Below are 4,279 nucleotides of genomic sequence, written 5' to 3'. Positions count from 1 at the left end.
GAAAAAGTAAACTCCCCCAATTTTTTTTTTTTTTTTTTTTTTTTTTTTTTTGTATTATGATTATTTCCAATATGGACATTGTTTTCAAGGAAGGCGCATACGTTGGAGGGCCCCCGCTCGGAGATTGAATGTGGTCCAAGTAATTCCGTCTGCTTCCCTCCCGGGCTTTGCGCAGGTGGTCGCCACTTTGCCCGTCTTCGGCCTTCATTCCTTCGGGGTTCTGATGCTATCTGCGCCACCGGCGTACCTTCTAATCGCACCTCAAAGACACAACCACCGACTCGCTTAGCCACGGAAGGGGCCCGTCTCATTCTGTCGATTTGCATGTCTGACGGTCTTGCACCTTTTTTTTTTTTTTTGGGGGGGGGTGTCATTCACTCTTGCCTCCTTGTCTATCTCTGTGCCTTTGCCCGCCGTCCTCTATTAGACGATTGGATCAGTCAGAGCTTAAAATTTCCACTTTATCACACCGCAGCAAAAGCGGCTTTTTTTTTAGGGGGCGGGGGTATTTTCTCACCCAATTACAGTATCTTCCCACGGCAGTCGTCGTGGACAATGCCTTCGCCTGTGTCTCTAACCTTCTCATTTTAGATAAACATTTGTTCCCCCGTGAGCGCGAGAGTCTGAAGTCATCGCGTTCACTCAGAGTGGATTTGCGGCGAACATTTTTTGTGCATGCTCGGGCTCGATTAGAACGGGACCGACGAGAGCGCTGACCTCCACCAATTGTGAGTCCAGAGCCGATTGGTACTTGAATGTGGGCCACTTGACAGCCAACGCAGGTCCGCCCAAGCTGCACTACGGTCGTTTTTTTGGTCCCAACCGAACAAAAAAAAACCTGATGAAAACCTAAACGCCTTGGTGGAGGTAATCTATCTCCAGAACGATGTTGGACTTTGACGATCGCTGAGAGGCTCACCGAGCAATTATGACGGGATTACAAGATTTACGATTGTTCTTGCACTGCCCGCCGGAGGTATGTTTTGTGGGGTTTATTTGCATCTCAAAAGCGGCCGTACGCGCGCTCATTTTGATCTGGTCTTCAGGGACGCGTGTAAAACACATTCCGAGTCACGACGTGACCTTTTTTCCTCCTGTCGTCAATTTGTCAGCGTCCATCACCTCGCCGGCCCGTTGCACCGGCAACATTTGCATTGAGGGATGGCTACGTTAGCTTTATAGATGCGACGAGTCAATTAAAGGCTTAATGACACGTCGCCGGTGAAGGTCCGGTCGAGTTCGACGCACCCCTGCTCTCAGACGACCAACCTTTATCATCGTTTCCATTTTAAATATGCATGAGCCTTCCCAGTGGGGTTATAATGGCCCGTAGTTACTACGCACCCCCCCCCACCCCCGTCTCAGCTCCCTGCCTCCGTTTGACAAATGGGAAAGTGCGCCTTGAGTTGCCACGGCAACACCTTGCCGGCCCACCTCTGCGAAATTTGTGGAGGTTGTCGTGCGGGGGCCCTCCTGACCTCGCATTCGTACCGATAGACACTCTGCGGAGGGCGCTTTGTAAATGTCACACAGCGTTGTTGCGAATTGACTGCCGCCTTAACGATGATGGCCTCCCACGCCATTTTTTTTTCAATCACTCATAACTACAAATAAGAATGAAAAACAAATAGCGTCACTGTACTTGCTCAGTCATTCTTTAGTGTACCACTAGAGGGAGCCCATGCGCCTTTGGAAAGGGCACTCCAGTGGCGTGATTTTTGACCCCCAGCCGTCCTCATCTTCGTGTCCTTAACGACCCGTGGCTGAGGTTGCTGTAAAAAAAACATCTTTCTGTTCGGCTCCATTTTCATAAATATTACATATCATTTCCTTAGATCAGATCTTTTTTTTTTTTTTCACCCCATGGGAGGGAGGCAGCTCGGCGCTCTCCGAGCTGCCACGTAGAAAAGGTCTCTGACATTTTGGACCGAGGCTGTGATTGATGTGTTTTTGAAGTGCAGCAGGAGAATGTGTCAAAAGCGCCTTTTGTGGCCGCGCCGCCGACGGATCACGCGTCACGGCGTGACGCCCAGCTGCCATCCGCGATATGATGCACTCAGCCTTTCTCCCTATTTGGAATATTGTGGACATTCTCCGCAACTCAGTCAGTCTATGTTGGTGTTTTGATTTTTGGGCTGGTGAAAAAGTCTCACCGACATCCAGGAACCGGATAGCATTAGCATTAGCTCCAAATGTATTTGAAGCTTGTAGTTTGATAACTGTCAAATGTCAAACTGTCCCGTTTCCCACCTCAAGCATTTTCTATTTCCCGCCATTCTTCCTGCCAAGGTGACATTTGAAAAGTGCACTTCCCTCTGCGCTCCGTCAATCTGACCCCCCTCCCCCCCACTCTTCCACGAGCATCCCCCTCCATCTGCTCTCCGCACCTTCTCCCTTCCCACTGACTAGCAATTGCATGATTTCTTTATTTTGAATCATTGAGCCCGAGACTAAATGTACTCCGCAGGCCGCAGTTTGGACACCCCTTTTTTAAAACGCCCAAAAAAATGGCGTGACCGCAGACGGCTGGAGTTATTAGAAATCAAATCTTAACACCTGATGTGTCACATACACTCGCTGACCCCGCCCCACCCCCTACCTCCTCCTCCCCCCCGCCAAAATGTGAAGAGCTGTCAGACTGTCACGTCACAGTGGCGGCTTGTCAACGTTCGTGTCGAGATGATCGATTGAGCTCTCGTTGGGCTGGGGGCCGTAGAAAGTGAGCGGACAGTCGCCTTTTATCATCTTGTCTGCCCACAAGTGTCACAATCAGCGCTTGGGCGACGCCCCTTGTCGGCGGGCCAATTCATTAATCAGCTTTTGACCATCAGCGGCGAAAATTACGCTCTTCGTTTGAAGGTCGCCAATTCATCGCCGGCCGGGGGAAATCGATGATGGCACCGGCGGCTCCCTTGGTTCCTTTTTCCTCCCGCAGGATTCTGTCAGCAAGCCAGGCTGTTCACCGAGCGTATTGGATGTTTAACTTTACATCCATCAAGGGCACGCTGACAAACGCACCATAAACTGTATTGTCAGGCGGCGGCGGGCACACCCAGCACACATCATCTTCTGTTACAAGATAGATGTGCACTTGTAGTAGTCGTAAAAGTCTGCCTTTGACGTACTAAAACTCAGTTTTGATCGACTTTGATCATATACTAGGGCTTGTCATACTTTTTGGGGTCCAGAGAGAGAAATCCAAACATGAATGAAACATTTGGGGGGGTCCGAAGATGTTCAAATTTTACTTATGTGTTTAGGCTGACGGTTTGCCCTTCAATGGCATATCGTTAGCCGAGTAAGTGTTGAGACAATAAAATTCATTTAAAAAATAATCATAAATTAAATTTGCAAAATATTGTTTGCCTGGTATTTTTTTTCGGATTGATATAGTCAAATAAACATGACAAAGCGTCCTTCGAAAAATGGTTGTTTTAATTATGGATTTATGGGGTGATTGACTCATGTACCACCAGAGGGCGCCCAAGGTTCTCTGAGGACGCCTTAATAATCATTGGCCTTAGTCATATTTGACACATTTATTGACAAGTACATTGCTACTTTGTACGATAATACAATAAATGTAATGCACATATATGCCTATATATTTGTATGTGTGTGTGTGTGTGTGTGTGATCCGAGGGGGTCGTTTGATGTCAAAATTCTGCAGTGATCGCAGGAATGTGGAGAAGCCCCCTCCGCCTTAAGATAAGAAACTTTATTGTCTCACAATGGAGAAATTTGCAATGCACTGACTGACTATACATGGGACTATACATGGTCGTTTTTTGGGGCAAAAAACGCCTTACGAGACATGGTTGTTTTTTGGGGGCTAAAAACGCCTTACTATACATGGTCGTTTTTTTCAGCTAAAAACGCCTTACTATAGTATGTCGTTTTTTGGGGGGCTAAAAACGCCTTAATATAAATGGTCATTTTTTTCTAGCTAAAAACGCCTTACTATACATGGTCGTTTTTTTCGGCTAAAAACGCCTTACTATACATGGTCGTTTTTTGGGGGCTAAAAACGCCTGACTATACATGGTCGTTTTTTTCGGCTAAAAACGCCTTACTATACTATGTCGTTTTTTGGTGGCTAAAAACACCTTACTATACATGGTCGTTTTTTTCGGCTAAAAACGCCTTACTATACATGGTCGTTTTTTGGGGGCTAAAAACGCCTGACTATACATGGTCGTTTTTTTCGGCTAAAAACGCCTTACTATACTATGTCGTTTTTTGGGGGCTAAAAACGCCTTACTATACATGGTCGTTTTTT

The 4,279-nt window shown here is 47.0% G+C and overlaps 1 long non-coding RNA gene across 1 annotated transcript in view; it reads left to right on the top strand.

The window, feature by feature from the left end:
* LOC109518291 (uncharacterized) overlaps positions 1-3,785 on the top strand; it is a 36,226-nt gene extending 32,441 nt beyond the window's left edge. The window contains exons 5-6 of the long non-coding RNA XR_002168702.1: positions 90-175; positions 3,643-3,785. This is a non-coding gene — a long non-coding RNA (uncharacterized LOC109518291). The remainder of the gene's footprint in view (positions 1-89; positions 176-3,642) is intronic.
* The last annotated feature ends 494 nt before the right edge of the window (positions 3,786-4,279 follow it).

The sequence above is a fragment of the Hippocampus comes genome, unplaced genomic scaffold (assembly GCF_001891065.2).
Source record: "Hippocampus comes isolate QL1 unplaced genomic scaffold, H_comes_QL1_v1.1 scaffold477, whole genome shotgun sequence".
NCBI classification, from domain to species: domain Eukaryota; kingdom Metazoa; phylum Chordata; class Actinopteri; order Syngnathiformes; family Syngnathidae; genus Hippocampus; species Hippocampus comes.
The sequence above is the reverse complement of the archived record's forward strand: the minus strand, read 5'-3'. Positions and strand labels throughout refer to the sequence as shown.